This window comes from Pan paniscus, chromosome 15, assembly GCF_029289425.2.
Source record: "Pan paniscus chromosome 15, NHGRI_mPanPan1-v2.0_pri, whole genome shotgun sequence".
Classification (NCBI taxonomy): Eukaryota; Metazoa; Chordata; class Mammalia; order Primates; family Hominidae; genus Pan; species Pan paniscus.
The window spans coordinates 53,314,941-53,334,639 of record NC_073264.2 but is presented as its reverse complement, the minus strand read 5'-3'; the positions used below and the strand labels follow the sequence as shown (position 1 = coordinate 53,334,639).

Sequence of the window (19,699 nt, the reverse complement as noted above, 5' to 3'; positions counted from 1 at the left end):
ATCTACTATTTATCCTGTGCCACAGAGGTTTAGTGGAGAGGTTCAGGTATAGTTAAATAAAGAAGGTAAGATTTGAATTGGACCCTACAGAATGAATGAGGTTACACATTTTAGAGGTGGGATGTGGCAGGTAGAAAAGGAAGCAAAGAGGAACAGTTGAGAAAATAAACTACTGTGATGTTAATGACTATACAGTTGCAAATGAGATAAGAACCAGCCTTAGGTCAGAAACAGAAAAATTACACAAGAATAAATGCAACAACAAACTTAAGAACACAGAATGATTCATTGAAGCCACCTATCCTCTAGCCAAAATGTCCAAACTGAAAAAAAGCTCTTAATCACAGGCAATAGAATGATTTTTTAAAAAAAGCAATAGATGTTCCCCTTCCTGTGTCCAAGTGTTCTCATTGTTCAATTCCCACCTATGAGTGAGAACATGCGGTGTTTGGTTTTTTGTCCTTGCGATAGTTTGCTGAGAATAATGGTTTCCAGCTTCATCCATGTCCCTACAAATGACATGAACTCATCCTTTTTTATGGCTGCATAGTATTCCATGGTGTATATGTGCCACATTTTCTTAATCCATTCTATCGTTGTTGGACATTTGGGTTGGTTCCAAGTCTTTGCTATTGTGGATAGTACCGCAATAAACATATGTGTGCATGTGTCTTTATAGCAGCATGATTTATAATCCTTTGGGTGTATACCAGTAATGGGATGGCTGGTTCAAATGGTATTTCTAGTTCTAGATCCCTGAGGAATTGCCACACCAACTTCCACAATGGTTGAACTAGTTTACCGTCCCACCAACAGTGTAAAAGTGTTCCTATTTCTCCACATCCTGTCCAGCACCTGTTGTTTCCTGACTTTTTAATGATTGCCATTCTAACTGGTGTGAGATGGTATCTCATTGTGGTTTTGATTTGCATTTCTCTGATGGCCAGTGATGATGAGCATTTTTTCATGCATCTTTTGGCTGCATAAATGTCTTCTTTTGAGAAGTGTCTGTTCATATCCTTCACCCACTTTTTGATGGGGTTGTTTGTTTTTTGTTGTAAATTTGTTGGAGTTCATTGTAGATTCTGGATATTAGCCCTTTGTCAGATGAGTAGATTGCAAAAATTTTCTCCCATTCTGTAGGTTGCCTGTTCACTCTGATGGTAGTTTCTTTTGCTGTGCAGAAGCTCTTTAGTTTAATTAGATCCCATTTGTCAGTTTTGGCTTTTGCTGCCATTGCTTACTGGGGCCTGTTGTAGGGTGGGGGGAGTGGGGAGGAACAGCATTAGGAGATATAGCTAATGTTAAACGACAAGTTAATGGGTGCAGCACACCAACATGGCACAGGTATACATATGTAACTAACCTGCACGTTGTGCACATGTACCCTAAAACTTAAAGTATAATAAAAATAAAAATAAAAAAAGGAATAGAAGCTATTGAGTGGAATATTGTGCAGAGATATAAAAATAAAAACTACGGTATAGTGTTAGATTTAAAAGTGGGATATAAAATTACATAAACAGTATTATCACAACAATGAAATATTTGCAGAAACTCAGAAATATTTTCTTTCCAGATTTTCCTTAATACTATTCTTAAATTCTATTTTTAATAATTGGCTTGAAAGTACAGATGAGAAAGAGTGAAATCAGCAGGTTGGCTAGGAAAGGAAGAATGCTATCATAGGTAAATCGAAAGACTAAGACTATAAAAAGAGAAGAAATTACTATAAAAATATTATTTAGGTGTGAACATAAGTTTATATTTCTGCTCATTTAAGCATAATATTCTAATAAGTTAGCCAAAGAAATCAGAAAAAGAGAAGCATAGTATAATAAAGATTTTATGAGTTAAATGTCATATATTAATATTCATAACCAGTTTTTTCCATATACAATCTAGTGAATGCCATAATTTTTTAAAGAAAAACATAAAATTAGAAAGCTAATAATGGTGACTATTGACTTATTGACTGCCTAAAACATCTACATTTGGACTTTTTAGAAGATATATTATGATTTTAGTACTGAAAATAGACTTCCCATATTATATATTACCGTGTCCAGTACTCTTTATTTCTTTCTGTAAGTCCCAGTTTCTATCTGGTATCATTTTCTCTCATCTTGAACTTCCTTCAACCTTTCCTGCAGTGCAGATCTGCTGATAAGAAAATGTCTCTATTTCACCTTAGTTTTTGAAGTACATGTTCATTGGTTATGCAATTACAGGTTGATGAAGATTAGAAGGTCCTTCCCATCCCCTAGTGATTTAAAGATGTCATTTCATTGTCTTATATTCCCCCATATGTAACGTATCTTTCTCTCTGGTTGTTTTTTTTTTATTATTATACTTTAAGTTTTAGGGTACATGTGCACAACATGCAGGTTACTTACATATGTATACATCAATAGTTTTTAGCAATGTAATTACAATGTGCCTTGATGTAGTTTTCTTTGTGATTATCCTTCTTGGTATTTGTTAAACTTCCTGGACCTGTGTGTTGATATTTTCCATTAAAAAAAAAGGTGGGCATTATCTTTCCAAGTATTTTTTTGGCCCACCCTGTCCTGGAATCTCAATACACATATGCTATGCTACTTGATATTGTCCCAAAGAACAATGAGTTCTTGTTTTTTAAAAAAATATTGTTAATCAACTTTATGTTTTGGAGCAGTTTTAGGTTTCTGGAAAAATCAAATAGAAAGAACAGAGCATTCCCACATAACCCCACTTCCCATGCAAGCAGTTTCCACTACTGTTAACATCTTGCATTACTGTGATACATTTGTTACAATTGCTGGCACAATGTTGACACATTATTTTTAACTAAACCTGGTAGTTTATATTAGGATTCACTCTGTGTTGTACATTCTATAGGTTTTGACAAATATATGATGACATGTATTCACAATTTCAATATAATTCAGCATAGTTTTACTGCTCTGTGAATCCCCTGTGCTCTGCCTATTCATCCCTCCCCATTACCCCCCTCTTAATACCTGGCAATCAGTGGTCCTTTTACTGTTTTGCCTTTTCCAGAATGTCATATAGTTGGACTCATACAGTATGTAGCCTTTTCAGATCGACTTCTTTCATTTAGCAATATGCATTTAAGCTTCCTACTTGTCTTTTTTGTAGCTTGATAGCCCATTTCTTTTTATCATTAAATAATATTCCATTGTTTGGAGGTACCACAGTTTATCTTTTCACCTATTGAAGGGCATCTTGTTTGTTTCCAAGTTTTGCCAATTGTGAATAAAGATGCAATAAACATTGATGTGTAGGTTTTTCTGTGTACAAATGTTTTCAACTCCTTTGGGTAAATACCAAGGAGCACAATTACTGGCTAACAGTATAGGAGTATATTAGGCTGTTCTCATGCTGCTATAAAGAACTGCCTGAGACTGGGTAATTTATAAAGGAAAGAGGTTTAATTGACTCATAGTTCTGCATGGCTGGGGAGGCCTCAGAAAACTTAGAATCATGGCAGAAGGGGAAGCAAATACATCCTTCTTCACATGGTGGCAGGAAGGAGAAGTGCTAAGCAAAGGGGAAAAGCCCCTTATAAAACCATGGATCTCATGAGAACTCACTATCATGAGAACAGCATGGGGATAGTCACCCCCATGATTCAGTTACCTCCTATTGGGTCCCTCCCATGACGTGTAGGGGTTATGGGAAGTAAAATTCAAGATGAGTTTTGGATGGGGACACAGACAAACCGTATCATTCTACTCTGACCCCTCCCAAATCTCATGTCCTCACATTTCAAAACACAATCATGCTTTTCCAAAATCCCCCAAAGTCTTAGCTCATTCCAGCATTAACCCAAAAGTCCAAGTCCAAAGTCTCATCTGAGACAAGGCAAGTCTCTTTCACCTAGGAGGAGCCTGTAAAATCGAAAGCAAGTTAGTTACTTCCTAGACAAAATGGGAGTACGGGAATTGGGTAAATATACCCATTCCAAATGGGAGAAATTGGTCAAAGCAAAGGAGCTACAGGCCCCTGCAAGTCCAAAACCCAACAGGGCAGTCATTAAACCTTCAAGTTCCAAAATGATCTCCTTTGACTCCATGTCTCACATCCAGGTCACACTGAAGCAAGAGGTGGGCTCCTATGGCCTTGGATACCTTCACCCCTGTGGCTTTGCAGGGTACAGCCCTCCTCCTGGCTGCTTTCATGGCTGGTGTTGAGTGTCTGTGGCTTTTCCAGGTACATAGTGCAAGCTGTCAGTTGATCTACCATTCTGGGGTCTGAAGGACAGTGGCCCTCTTCTCACAGCTCCACTATGCAGTGCCCCAGTGGGGACTCTGTGTGGGGGCGCCAAACCCATATTTCCCTTTGCCCTAGCAGAGGTTCTCCATGAGGGCTCCTCCCCTGCCGAAAACTTCTGCCTGGACATCCAGGTGTTTCCATACATTTCCTGAAATCTAGGCAGAGGTTCCCCAACCTCAGTTCTTGACTTCTGTGCACTCAGAGGCCCAGCACCACATGCAAGCAGCCAAGGCTTGAGCTTGCACCCTCTGAAGCAATGGCTTGAGCTGTACCTTGGCCCCTTTTAGCCATGGCTGGAACTAAAGCAGCTGGGATGCAGGGCACCATGTCCTGAGGCTGCACAGAGCATGGGGGCCCATGAAACCATTTTTCCCTCCTAGGGATCCACATCTGTGATGGGAGGGGCTGGGGTGAAGTTCTCTGACATGCCCCAGAGACATTTGCCCCATTGTCTTGGTGATTAACATTTGGCTCCTTGTTACTTATGCAAATTTCTACAGTGGGCTTGAATTTCTCCCCAGAAAATGGGCTTTTCTTTTTCATCACCTCATCAGGCTGCAAATTTTCAAACTTGTATGTTCTGCTTCCTCTTGAATGCTTTGCTGCTTAGAAATTTTTTCTGCTATATACCCTAAATCATCTCTCTCAAGTTCAAAATTTCACAGATCTCTAGGACAGGGGCAAAATGCCACCAGTCTCTTTCTTAAAGCAAAGCAAGTGTAACCTTTGCTCCAGTTACCAAGAAGTTCCTCATCTCCATCTGCGACTACCTCAGGCTGGACTTAATTGTCAATATCGCTATCAGCATTTTGGTCAAAACCATTCAACAAGTCTCTAGGAAGGTCCAAACTTTCCCACATGTTCCTGTCTTCTGAGATCTCTAAGTCTCTAGGAAGTTCCAAGCTTTCTCACATTTTCTTGTTGTCTTCTGAACCCTCCAAATTGTTTCAGTCTCTGCCTGTGACCCCATTCCAAAGTCACTTTGAAATTTTTTGGTTATCCTTTTAGCAGTGCCTCACTCCCTCGGTACCAATTTAGTGTATTACTCCATTCTCATGCTGCTATAAAGAACTGCCTAAGACTAGGTAAGTTATAAAGGAAAGAGGTTTAATTGACTCCAAGTTCCGCAGGGCTAGGAAGCCTCAGGAGACTTAGAATCATGGTGAAAGGAGAGGCAAAATGTTCTTCTTCACATGGTAGCAGGAAGGAGAAGTGTTGTGCAAAGGGGAAAATCTGCTTATAAAACCATCAGATCTCATGAGAACTCGCTCACTATCATGAGAAAAACATGGGGGTAACCACCACCATGATTCAATTACCTCTCACTGGGTCCCTCTCACAACATGTGGGGATTATGGAAACTATAATTCAAGATGAGATTTGGGTGGGGACACAGCCAAACCATATCAAAGAGTATGTTTAGTTTGGTAAGAAACTTCCAAACATTCTTCCAAAGTTGCTATACAATTTGGCATTCCCATTAGTAATGAGTAAAAGTTCCTGCTTTTGAGCCAGGTGCAGTGGCTCATACCTGTCTTCAGCCACACTCAGGATATGTACAGTATGTTTGTTACAAAATATATTTTTTATAAAAGCTTAAGGGAAATGAGGAGAATTCATCATTTATTTCTTGTGCTCTATTTGTTTGGTGGTCTTCCAAATAGATAACCACTTTTTAGGAATCTGGAAGAGGAAGTTCTTGATTCAATGGGAGTCCTAATTAAATAACTCTCCATTGTCTTCTGATTCAAAGATGCTATAATGATTTAGACTTGATGAATAATTGTACTAGTTAATCCTACTTCCTTCCATCCTATTCCACAACATCTTCATCTGTAAACACTTGTCTTGTATATTAATACTCTTACCACTGCCAGGTTGGCTTTGAACCAAATTCAGCTGCTCTATCTTCCTTGCATCAACTCTTCCGAGGTCATGAAGCAGAGTAGCCTTCATGGGACCCTCTGGACTCCCAGCACAGTGGGATCAATCTCAGGGCAACCTCGTAAAACCTCCATTCCCAGTAACTTGAGCTTCATTAGTCTGTCAGTCAGGCTCAACTATGCTTTACTATGGGGCAATGACAATTAAGAGTTCAGCCTTCACTAAATACAAATTTGGAGCAAAAACATACTGATGTCAGTGATGAGAAAGAAGATTTACTAACAGTTCCCAAATGCGCAAGGCAAATTATGAAATCTGCCGTAGTCCCAAATTTCAGAGGTCTTCCAGTTCCTTTGTAGTTGGTGGCCCTGTGGAGAGATAGCCAATGCTGTTCATTTACCACTGGAGTCAAAGAAAAATAAAACCATTATTCTCAGGAAAAGGCCTCACCATATCTAAACTAATTTTAGAAGGAATGCATACTATTTTTTCCTTCAAAGACATTTATGGCATTTACTATATATAAATGTCAATATAGATAGCAATCTAGGTTTGAAATATAGCCACACATTGCTTGATGATGTTTCTGTTAACAAGGAACCATATGTATGGTGGTCATCCTGTAAGAAAATAATACCATATTTTTACTGTACCTTCTTTATGTTTATATATACAAATACTTACCATTGTGTTACCATTGGCTACAGTATTCAGTATGGCCACATGCTGTGCAGTTTGTAGCCTAATAATAACAATCAGATTGAGAGAGAAAAGAAATTTTTATCTGAGGAATATGAGCCCCTTTTAAATTATCAGGCCCAGAGAGACATTAAAATGTGACAGCAGTCTCATCTCACTCACCCTTTGAGCTAAATAATTACCTCTTGAAGACTTCGCTATGTAGGTGCTAGACTATCTGATGCCATGTAGCCATAAAATGCCACATGTCAGAAGCTGAAACTCATACTCTGTAGTTCAACAATGTGTAGCAAGTTACTAATTGATGTTATTTCTGTAAACCAGTGAGAATTCCTATTCAAACAGTTTTCTATCAGCTCACTCCTTGTGCCCTTTTGCCTTTTAAAAACCAGCTTGTAAGGAGGGCTGAAATGAGCACTTCCCAGAGTTTCTGGGGCTGCAGTCCTCAACCTTGGCCCAAATAAACTCTCAATATTAATTTTGCCTCAGTTTCCTTTTTTTGTCATCAGGCTATATTGTATAACCTAGGGTGTAGCAAGATGTACCATCCAGATTTGTGTAAGTATACCCTATGATGTTTGCACAATGAAGAAAATTGCTAATGATGCATTTCTTAGAATGTATCCATGTTGTTAAGGTATGCATGACTGTAGTTGTATCTTTTTTCCCTTAATTTGGAAAAAAATACCTTCTAAATTTTGAAACCCTTACCTAAAATCCCTTTATAGGCTCAAAATTCCCTTAATATTTACAATGAAGTGAATTATTTTCCCCTTTCTTTTGGAAAACAAATGAGATTAGCAAATTTTAACCATTTACTTTTTTTAAATTTGCTAACCACATGCAGATCTATGTGCATCTTTCCCAGAAAACAAATTATACATATCGTAACAAGAAGAGAAAACCAAATGCTTGCGAAGTCCTTATGAGATAGGTTGCTTTTTCCTGATGTAGTTTTAGAGAATGCCTGCCCATTGAAGCCAGCCTCAAGTGAGTTAGCTGATGGAGTGCAAATGTCATCTCTCTGACAAAACTTTCTCCAACCCACGTAAGCCATTCCCCAATCATAACTATTTGCTTGGTCTGTGTCCTGGTGCTTTATTTTTTATCTCTATTTTTAATCACAGTATTTAATGATATTTTTCCTTCACCAAAAATAAATGTGAGTTATGTAATATGTTGGGGTGCCCAGCACACTAGTGCAAACCCTGGTGTTTTTCAAAAGAACAAATGAATGGAGTGATATTTTGTCACCTTTGAAACTTTTTCTTATGGAAACGTTCAAACTTACACAAAAAATAGAGAAAGCAGTATAACAACCCCCCATATTATGCAACAACTGACTTTACACTTCTCACACCCCACTAGATTATTTTAAGTAAAACCCAGATATATCATTTCTTTCATTAAGACGCCAGTATATGTCTCAGTGGAGGCAAGGGATCTCTTTTGTTTAATATAACCACAATGTTATTTTCCTAAAACTAAATATATGAAAACATATTCTTAATTTCCTCAATATCTATTAGACTTAATATCATCATTCAAATTTCCAAATTGTCTCATTAGTGTCTTTTTATAGTTGGTTGGTTTGAATCAGGATCCAAACAAGGTTCACACAGTGCATTTTGTTGTTAGAGTTCCTAAAATTTCTTTTAATCTGTAACAGTGCCGCCTGCAAGTCGTTTGTCCTGTAAACTCATCTGAATTCCGGATTTGTGATTTAGGTTCATAGATGGTGCCATGTAGTGCCTGTTGCATGGCAGTAGGAAGAACATAATGCATTGTCTTTGTCTTTGAGATGTTAAGATTGATCTGTAGATCTGAGAGTTGTTAGGCTAATTTATTCATCATAATGTTCCAAACCAACCTTTCACCTACTAAGTGGTAATATTCATTATTTCATTAGGTATTATAAATGGGTAATGTTTTAATTAGGAGTTATTAATGGGTAATATTTTAATCATTTTTAATTAATTCTTTCTGCATGTATTACTGGAATTTAGTCATAAAGGAAAGATAGAATAAATGCTTGCTTCTATCCTTTTATTTATCACTTCATATTAATGAGTTAGTGTTCTAACAATTTCCGAAGGTGACCATCAATTTTTTTTTTTTTGAGTTGGAGTCTCGCTCTGTCACCCAGGCTGGAGTGCGGTGGTGTGATCTCAGCTCACTGCAACCTCTGCCTCCCCGGTTCAAGCGATTCTCTTGCCTCAGCCTCCCAGGTAGCTGGGATTACAGGCGTGCACCACCATGCCCAACTACCATCAATTTTAATGTATCTATGTGTGTATATACATATGTGTGTGTGTATGTGTGTATATATATGTATACACACAAACATATACATACATATACATAGATAGATCATCATAGACTTATGGATTCCATCATGATGCTTTTCAAATCTACCTCAAATTATTTTTGATGCTCAAATTAGGCCATTTTTAATCAGTAGGACACTTTTCAATTTGTCTTTAATATTCTTTGATTGTTTTCTTTCTTTCCAACGTGATAAGATGTTCCAGCTTCTTGTGCCTTTCTACCTCAGACTCAGAATCTGACATTTATCCAAAGAGTTCTGACTCCTTTTAGTGAGGAATGATATTGACAGTGCTAATTGTTCTTATTTCAATGGGTTGATTGTTGCCTCTAGGCCTTTTCGGTGGACAGAGATGGGATAAAAATTATGACTTCATTTTCCTTTTGTTTTTTTTTTTTTTTTGAGATAGAGTCCTGCTCTGCCACCCAGGCTGGAGTGCAGCGGCACAATCTCGGCTCACTGCAACCTCCGCCTCCTGGGTTCAAGCAATTCTCCTGCCTCAGCCTCCCAAGTAGCTGAGACTATAGGCATGTGCCACCATGCCCAGCTGATTTTTGTATTTTTAGTAGAGACAAGGTTTCACCATATTGGCCAGGCTGGTCTCGAACTCCTGACCTCGTGATCCGCCCCCCTCGGCCTCCCAAAGTGCTGGGATTACAGGTGTGAGCCACCGCTCCCAGCCCATTTTGCATTTTTAAATGGAAAAAAAGAACATGATTTGGCCAGTGTCTTGGTCTTAGATGCTGCTGGATGAAATTAATGGTTAAGATAAAGTGTCTGCTTTATACTTGATTATGCTAAACAAAAAAGATAAAGTGCTCACTAAAGTACAGGAATATCTGAGATATTATGGGTTCAGTTCTAGACCACCACAATAAAGCAAATATTGCAATAAAATGAGTCACATGAAATTTCTGCTTTCTTAGTGCATGTAAAAGTTATGTTGACACTATACTGTAGTCCATTAAGTGTGCAATAGTATTATATCTTAAACCAATGGACATACCTTAATTTAAAATATTTTATTGCTAAAAAACACTAACAATCACCTGAGCCTTCGGTGAGTCATAATCTTCTTGCTGGTGGAGGGTTTTGCCTCCATGTTGATGGCTGCTGACTAATCAGGGTGCAACTCTCCCTTTCACGTGAATACTTAGAGGCCGTTGTTGGGTTATTAATTGGCCTAACTGCAATATTCTTGTGTCTCAGGGACTAGGGAGGCTGGAGGAGAGAGAGAGAGATAGAATGGTTAGTCAGTGGGGAAATCAGATCACACACATTTATCGATTAAGTTCAGGTGCAGTTTATGAGCCCCAACACATCTACAATAGTAAATCAAAGATAACTGATCATAGATCACCATAACAGAGATAATAAAAATGAAAAAGTTTGAAATGTTGTGAGAATTACCAATAAGTGACACAGACTTACAAAGTGAGCACATGCTGTTGGAAAAAATGGCCCTGATAGACTTGCTTGGTGCATAATTGCCATGAACCTTCAATTTGTAAAAAATCCAGTATCTGTGAAACACAATAAAACAAAGTATGCCTGTATACATTCAGTCATTTGGAAAGAAATCAGAGACCAGGAAATATCAAGAGTAAGTGGAGTGAGATCTTATAAAATATAGATTAATTAGTGGTACTAAATAAGCCATTGCTAAAATAAGAAGTAGGAAATTAGAAAATCTAAACAGACAGCACAGTGTCCAGCATATGATATTAACTCACTAAATGATTAGAGTTTATGTTTTATAGAAACTCTTATTAATTAACAATGAGGCGTATTATCCAATAAATATTATCTTTGTAAGCTGCTTGCATTTCTTCCCTTTTTCCTGGATAACAAGATCTAGGTTGGAACTCTTTAACATCTTGACCCTGCTAGAGTTTTCAAGTGGAAAGTGAAGCCTTATTTTGCACAAATGTTTGGTATGTGAGCATGCACAGTGTGAGGTGCAAAGCCTTCTTAATACTCAAAGAAATAACAACTTTAGGTAGTTGCAACCAAAATGCTAAACACATGTAATAAAAATATGCATGTGCACGTCTTATCTTCGACAGTCTGCATTATATCTCATGCTTTCCCTTAATGTGTGTGACTACTTTTCATTTTAAAATATCTTTTTTACTTCCAAACGAGTAAAAGTGTAATATCAAAGCCAAAGTTTCCTGCTTATTGACTCAACATTCGATTTGCTATTTCATCAGTCTAGAGATTACTCATGACATTAAAGATTTATTTTACTCTGACATTTGATACAGGAACTGAAACTGGATATTAAATCAATGTTAACAACTTTGAAAACACAAGTTCTCTGTAAAAAATTATTATTCTTATTTAGAAGTTGCCTCAACTTCCTGATAAATAACATTTTTAATGTGGTTACAAAATCCAGATTTGAATTAATTCAACTACTGAAGGGGAATTCATGGAACTAACAAAAACTTAAAGCACTCAGAGCATTATAAAGTGAATTTTCAAAAATAAATTAATAAACAAAACCACTTCCCAGACTCCTGAGTAGCTGACATGGGCTCCTCAGCAGAGTTGGTGCTTCAGAGATAACTCTAAACAGTCCTTTTGCAATGTAAAAGTGAATTTTATCTTATAATGTTTAATTTATGGCCACCTGTGGTGGCTTACTCCTGTAATCCTGGCACCTTGGGAGGCTGAGGGGGGCAGATTGCTTGAAGCCAGGAGTTCAAGATCAGCCTGAGCAACATAGCAAGACCCTGTCTCTACAAAACATTTAAAAATTAACTAAGTTTGGTCCAAGCTACTCAGGAGGCTGAGGTGGGAGGATCGCCCTAGCCTAGGTGTTGGAGGCTGCAGTGAGCTATGATTGCATCGCTGCACTCTAGCCTAGGCAACAGAGACAGACCCTATCTCAAAAAAATTTAAAAATTAACTAGGCATGGTGACACACACCTGTAGTCCCAGCTACTGAGGAGGTTGAGGAGAGAGGATTGTTCTAGCCCAGGTGTTGGAGTCTGCAGTGAGCTATTATTGCACCACTGCATTCTAGCCTAGGCAACAGAGCAAGACTCTGTCTCTACAAAAAATTAAAATATTAGTGGGCATAGTGGCACAAACCTGTGGTCTCAGCTACCCAGGAAGCTGAGTCAAGAGGATCACTCTAGCCCAGAAGTTGGAGGCTACAGTGATCTATGATTGCATCACTGCACTTCAGCCTAGGCAAGAGAGTGAGATCCTGTCTTGAAAAAAAAAAAGTTTATTTATCAAGGAATTGTGGGACATACCAAGGTCAAATGTAAATCACAGAAAATGTCCAAAGTTTATCATTTTAATTCTTCTCTTAAGGCAGAAAGTTGTGCTATTTTTAAAATAAAAATGCCAAATACTTCTTATAATAAATGATCATCATGAAATGTGAAAAAATTAAAAGCTTAATAAAATGATAAAAGGATTTTTCTCTCTGTCACTTTGCAAGCCAGGGACCCCCAGCTGGTGACACCATGCCTGGGCCTCGCTTGGCCATGCTACCTGCTGCAGGAGACGGCCCACTCATTTGGCCCACCCCAGTTGAGTCTGGCTTGCCCACTGCTTCCTGAGTTCTCTTCTAGCGTCCAAGAAGAATGAGGATGCTGACAATTGAAGAGTATACAAGGTGAGAAACAGCTTTCAGCAGGAAGGGGATGTGGGAGTGGTCCCACTACCCAAAGGCAGGAAAAGTTCCCTAATGTGGCTGAGCCTGGGGCCCTTATGGGCTCAGAATAGGGAGTGCATGCTGATTGGTTTGTGAGTACACAAAAACGGTTAAAGGGAAGACACCACTCAAAGGTGGGCATGATAGTGTAGAAAACCAATTAGGAAAGTGTAGGTATATGTAAAATAGGTGAAGGGTGGGGATTGATCAGAGGAAAGTGCACCAAATGAGAAGACAGGTCCTCAATGTGGTCCAAGGATTTACCCAGGACTGTCTTCGGCTTGAAGGTAGGGTTTCACTGGGGACCCTTATCTGCCTAGACATTTGGCTGCCTCCTTCCTCTATCAAAAGGACAGTACTGTATCAAACATATGTTTGACAAAGGAAAATGTTTTCTATAGCTGTGCTCTGCCTGGCTAGAAAACATAAATTCAGAAATAGACCAGTGAGCATCTTTAACATCCTTTACAGATGTCCCATGGTTATGAGCCACTTAGGCTCAAGTGAACTATCCAAGCAGCAAATGAACCGGTAGCACAAAAGACAGGCAGAAGATGTGGAGGATAGCTGAACACAAGCCATGTTACATGTGTTTGCTGATAACTTCTCAGGTTTTTTTAAATGTGTGCAACTGCATATTCTTAATCTGGTCCATTATGTAATGATATTGCTGTCTTGCCCTATAGTTGGATTTATACTGGTATTTTGATTTGTTTGTGGAAACTAAGAGCTAAAACACTTAGAAATTTAATTTGGCTCTCAGAATCTTTTGTACTCTCACACAAGCACAGCAGTGAAATGCAAAGCACAATTTAAGCATCACGTACATGGCCATTTGAATTACACCTCTGCTCAGGAGTCACTAAGTTTAAGCAAGCACCTTGACCTGTCTAGGTATCTATGAATGCAAAATAAAAACCCAATTGACTGTGCAAGAGGAAAAAGATTAAACTGAAAGTTGAGCCATGCAAGAAGCTGCCTTTCCTTTTGTTCTTAAGCAGATAGCTACAGATAAAAGGTTAAATATTTCCACAGGTAGCTACCCTATGCTCATAATCTTATGCAAAGTTCTGATTTACTGATTGTGAGATGAATACATAGTTGACTGTTCTCCTATCTGCTCCTTTTATCTTGCAACATGTAGATGACCATACCTTCCATCTTTCCCCTTCAGCCTGCTTTCCCCCTTTAAATAATGAAGCCCTCAAAACCATCTTTGGAGAAAGGTGCAGACCACAGGCTGTTTCTGTGATTCAATGTTCTTTTCTTCTGGGAATGTCCTTAACCTTGGCAAAATAAACTTCTAAATTGACTGAGACCAGTCTCAGATACTTTTTGGTTTACTGATCTTTAAAACTTGACATTAATTGTCTATCTTTACATATCATCAACCTAGAAGAGATAACATGTGACAGTTATTTTAGCTTTTCAGAAAAAAATGTGCTGGTTCAATATAAAATAAAGTTGAGCTAATATTAAATATTGCCCTCTTTACAGCCATGTCTGTAATTACACAATATGTACTTTTCATCCAGATGCCTAAAAAATATCTAATTAAGTGAATTTATTAGTTTTTATCTCATAATAGTAAATTTACTGTGGCAAAGGAATACTTTTTTAAATTAGCTTTTCAGTATTTCATTAGTATTTTAAAACTTCTTTGACTTTTAGAAAATTAAATAATCCAAATATTATTAAAAGCAAAATGCAGGGGTTTTCCTGCTGCCCCTCTGAGTTTAGGAGCAGCTGTCCTGCTCCATGGTTGCCCCCTTGATGGAACTGGAAGTTGCCTGCCTGTCTTCTCTTTTTTCTTCCATTTCTTCTTCAGACTCTTCCTTGGCTTAGCACATCCTGACTCCCTTCCACATCAGGGATAAATGCATACAGGGAGGGGAAAGTGGAGAAGGAGGGACCATGCAACTCGTACAACTCCTCTCCCCATTCGTGGACAAGCTCTTCACCATCCCCTCTCCACTCATATAGACTCCCTGGTCTTTCCATTGTCTTCAGTCTCTCAAATCCCACCTTATTTGTGTTGTTTCCAATTTTTCTTGACAATTACAAATAAAGCTTCTATAAACATTTATGTACAGGTTATTGTGTGAACTAAATCTTCATTTCTCTGGGATAAATGGCCAGGAGTGTAACTGTTGGGTTGTATGATTGTTGCATGTTTGAATTTTAAAGGCAGGCCAGTCACGGTGGCTTATGCCTGTGATCCCAGCACTTTGCAAGGCCGAGATGGGAGCACTGCCTGAGGTCAGGCGTTTGAGACCATCCTGGTCAACATGGTAAAACCCTGTCTCTACTAAAAATACAAAAATTAGCTGGGTGTGGTGGTAGTTGCCTGTGGTCCTGGCTACTTGGGAGGCTGAGGCAGGAGAGTCGCTTGAACCTGGGAGGCAGAGGTTGCAGTGAGGTGAGATTGCACCACTGCACTCCAGCCTGGGCAACAGTGTGAGACTCTGTCTCAAAAACAAATAAATAAATAAATAAAAACAAAATAAAATAAAATAAATTTAAAGGAAACTGCCAGATTGTTTTTTCCCAGAATGGCTGTAACATTTTGCATTCATACGAGCAATTTCTCCACATCCTTTCCAGCATTTGGTGTTGTGACTAATTTTTGTTTTAGCCATTTTGAAAGACATGTAATGGTATCTCATTGTGGTTTTAGTTTGCATCTCCCTCATGACTAATGATCTGGAACATCTTTTCAGGTACTTACTTGCCATAAGCATATTTTCTTTAGTGAAATGTCTATTGCCTTAATACGGTTTGGATCTGTGTCCCACCAAATTTCATGTCAGATTGTAATCCCCAGTGTTGGAGGTGGGGCCCTGTGTGAGGTGATTGAACCATGGGGGCAGTTTCTCATGATTTAATGCTATACACCTTGGTGCTGTCATCATGATAGTGAGTGCTCATAAGATCTGGTTGTTTAAAAGTGTGTGGAACCTGCCCTCCTCCCTTTGTCCTGCTCCAGCCATGTGAAGTACCTCACTCCCCCTTTGCCTTCTGCCATAATTGGAAGCTTCCTGAAGCCTCTCTAGAAGCAGAAGCCACTATGCTTCGTGTACAGCCTGCAGAACTGTGAGCCAATTAAACCTCTTTTCTTTATAAATTACCCAGTCTCAGGTATTTCTTTATAGCAGTCCCAGAATGGACTAACACAGCCTGTAGATTGTTTGCTTTTTTAATGTTGAGTTTTGCGGGTTCTTTATACACCCTAGATACTAGTCTTTGTCAGATGTGTGGTTTGTAAATATTTTTCCCAGTATGTGGCTTGTCTTTTCTTCATCTTACCAGGACTTTATGAAGCAAAAGCATTTAATTTTGATGAAGTTCAAATTTACCAATTTTTGCTTTTGTAGATTTTGTTTTCGGTGACAAGTCTAAGAGATCTTTGCCTAGCCCTAGATCTCGAACATTTTCTCCTTTATTTTTGGAAAAGTTTAATAGTTTCATGTTAGCATTTAACTAACATGACCCATTTTGAGTTCACTTTTGCATGAGGGGTGAGGTTTAGGGCATTGTTTATTGTGTACCCATAGATGTACAATTGCTTCAGCACCATTTGTTTGCAAAGCCATCTTTTCTCCATTGAGTTGATTTTTTTTATCTTTGTCAAAAATCAATTTGGGCATATTTGTATGGGTCTATTTCTGGGTTCTCTAACTTGTTCTACAGATCCATATGTCTAACCCTCCACTAATACCACACAGTCTTAATTCCTGTAGCTTTATAGTAAGTCTCAAAATCAGGTAGACTGATTTCTCCCATTTTATTCTTCCTTTTCAAAATTGTTTTAGCTATTCTAGTGTTTTGTTGTTTCCTATAAACCCAAAAATAATCTTACCTCTATCCATAAAATACTTGAGATTTTGATAGAAATTGCACTAAACTGGAATATCAATTTGGGAGAACTGACATCTGTACTACAGTGAGTCTTCTATTACATAAGCACAGAATATCTCTTCATTTATTTAGATCTTCCTTGCTTTCTTCATCAGTATTATGTAGTTTTCAGTACACGAGTCCCATACATGTTTTGTTAGATTGAAAACTAAGTTTTTCTCTTTTTTTGAATGATTATAAATGTTGGTGTATATGTTTGTTGCTAATATATAGAAATATAATTTATTTTTGTATATTTATCTTGTATACCACAACTTTATTGAATTCACTTATTAGCTTTAGGAGCTTTTTGGTAGTGCCCTTGAGATTTTCTGTGTATGTCGTCTGCAAACATGGACAGTTTTATTTATTCTTCTCTGATCTGTACATTTTTGTTTCATTTTACTTTTTTGTCTTAATGCACTGAATAGGAAGCTCCAGCATTGTGTGGAATAAAAGTGGTGATAGTAGGCATCCTTGCCCAGTTCTTAGGGAAGAACTTAGGTGAAAAGCACTCAGCCTTTCACTACTAAGTATAATGATGTTAAGTTGTGGGTTTTTTGTAGACATTCTTTATCAAGTTAAGGAAGCTCTCCTTTACTCCTATTTTTCTAAGAGGACTTTTCCCCCTAAAGATCATGTGTTTGTCAAATAATTTTTCTGCATCAATTGATACCTTGGTCCATTTTATGTTGCTATAAAAGAATACCTGAGGCTGGGCAATTTATTAAAAAAAGAGATTTATTTCACTCACAATTCTGCAGGCTGGGAAGTTCAAGAGCATTGCACCACATCTGGCTGCCTTCTGGTGGGGGCTGTTTGCTGGGACAAAATGTGGTAGAGAGGTGGAAAATCAAGCAGGCATGTGCAAAGTGATCACATGGTGAGAGAGAAAGCAAGAGAGAGTCTAGGAAGCCAAACTCCCTTTGACAACAACCCACTCTCTGGAGAGTGAGAATTCATTCACTCCCGTGGGAAAGCATTAATCTATTCATCAGTGACCCACCTCAATGACCCAAACACCTTCCACTAGGCCCCACCTTCCAACACCACTACACTGGGGATCAAATTTCACAATGAGTTTTAGCAGAAACAAACCACATCCAAACTATAGCAACTGATATGAACGTGTGATGTTTTCTTTTCCTTAGCCTGTTAATATGATGGATTTCACTGACTGACTTTCATACATTGAACCAGATTGCATCACTGGAAGAAACTCCACTTGGTTATGGTGATTATTTTTTCTATGTATTATGTATTATGATCAGCTTTTTATATATTGCTAAATTTTGTTTGCTCATATTTTAGAAGCAATTTTGCATTTATAATTGTATTAATCTGTTATCATGTTGCTAATAAAGACATACCGGAGACTAGGTAATTTATAGAGGAAAGAGGTTTAATGGACTCACAGTTCCATATGGCTAGGGAGGCCTCACAATCATGGTGGAAAGTGAATGAGGAGCAAAGTTACATCTTACATAGCGGCACGCAAGTGGACATGTGCAGTGGAACTCGCCTTTATAAAACTATCAGACCTCATGAAACTTATTCACTATCACAAGAACAGCATGGGAAATACTCAACCCCATGATTTAATTACCTCCCATTGAGTCCCTCCTATGACACATGGGGATTATTACAATTCAAGGTGAGATTTGGGTTGGGGCACAGAGCCAAACCATATCAATAGTTATGAAGAATAATGGTCTCCAGCTCTACCTCTGGAGGCAACTTTCTTCCCAATAACTTCTTCTGGGTCTTCTCTATTATTTATTGCCAAGTCAAAAAATAAAACAATGCATAGAATTTATTTCATGAGAGAGCCAATTCAAACTTCAAAATCCTGAGGTATGCATTGAGACTGATAACATACTCAAATTCATATCTAAAGTAAAAATACTGTTGTCATTTTGTATTATTGAAATTTATTTTGATAATCTTATGATGGCTTCTAAAACACATCAAATGACTAATTAAAATTTACATAAATTCTCATTTTTGTGTTATGCTTGATTAATAAAGACACCAACCAATCTACCTGATATGGTTTGACTCTGTGTCTCCACCCAAATCTCACCTTGAATTGTAACTCCCTAGAGTTGAATTGGAACTTCCTAGAGACCTGTTGAATGGCTTTGACCAAAATGCTGATTGTGATATGGACAATAAGGTCCAGGCTGAGGTGGTCTCAGATAAAGATGAGAAACTTGTTAGGAACTGGAGTAAAGGTCACTCTTGTTATGCAAAGAGATCAGTGGCATTTTGCCCCTGCCCTAGAGATCTGTGGAACTTTGAATTTGAGAGAGATTATTTAGGGTATCTGGTGGAAGAAATTTCTAAGTGGCAAAGTGTTCAAGGTAAAGCAGAACCTAAAAATTTGGAAAATTTGCAGCCAGACAATGTGATAGTAAAGAAAAAAACATTTTCTGGGAAGAAATTCAAGCCTGCTGCAGAAATTTGCATAAGAAGCAAGGAACTGAATGTTAATCACCCAGGCAATGGGGAAATATCTCCAGGGTGTGTCAGCGACCTTTGCAGCAGCCCTTCCCATCACAGGCCCGGAGGCCTAGGTGGAAAAAATCATTTTGTGGGCTGGGCCCAGGACCCCCTGCTGTGTGCAGCCTAGGGACTTGGCACCCTGAGTACCAGCCACTCCAGCTGTGGCTAAAAGGGGCCAAGGTACAGCTGGGGCCATGGCTTCAGAGGGTGCAAGGCCCAAAGCTTGGCAGCTTCCACATGGTGTTGAACCTGTGGGTGCATGGAAGTCAAAAATTGAGGTTTAGTAACCTCTGCCTAGACTTCAGAGGATGTATGGAAATGCATGGATGTCCAGGCAGAAGTTTGCTGCGGGGGCAGAGCCCTCATGGAGAACCTCTGTTAGGGCAATGCAGAAGGGAAAGGTGGGGTTGGAGCCCCCACACAGAGTCCCCACTGGG

The 19,699-nt window shown here is 38.5% G+C and overlaps 1 long non-coding RNA gene across 1 annotated transcript in view; it reads left to right on the top strand.

Moving 5' to 3' along the window:
- Positions 1-15,927, top strand: part of LOC134728961 (uncharacterized) — a 124,914-nt gene extending 108,987 nt beyond the window's left edge. The window contains exons 2-3 of the long non-coding RNA XR_010109808.1: positions 12,645-12,821; positions 14,689-15,927. This is a non-coding gene — a long non-coding RNA (uncharacterized LOC134728961). The remainder of the gene's footprint in view (positions 1-12,644; positions 12,822-14,688) is intronic.
- Positions 15,928-19,699: the final 3,772 nt, after the last annotated feature.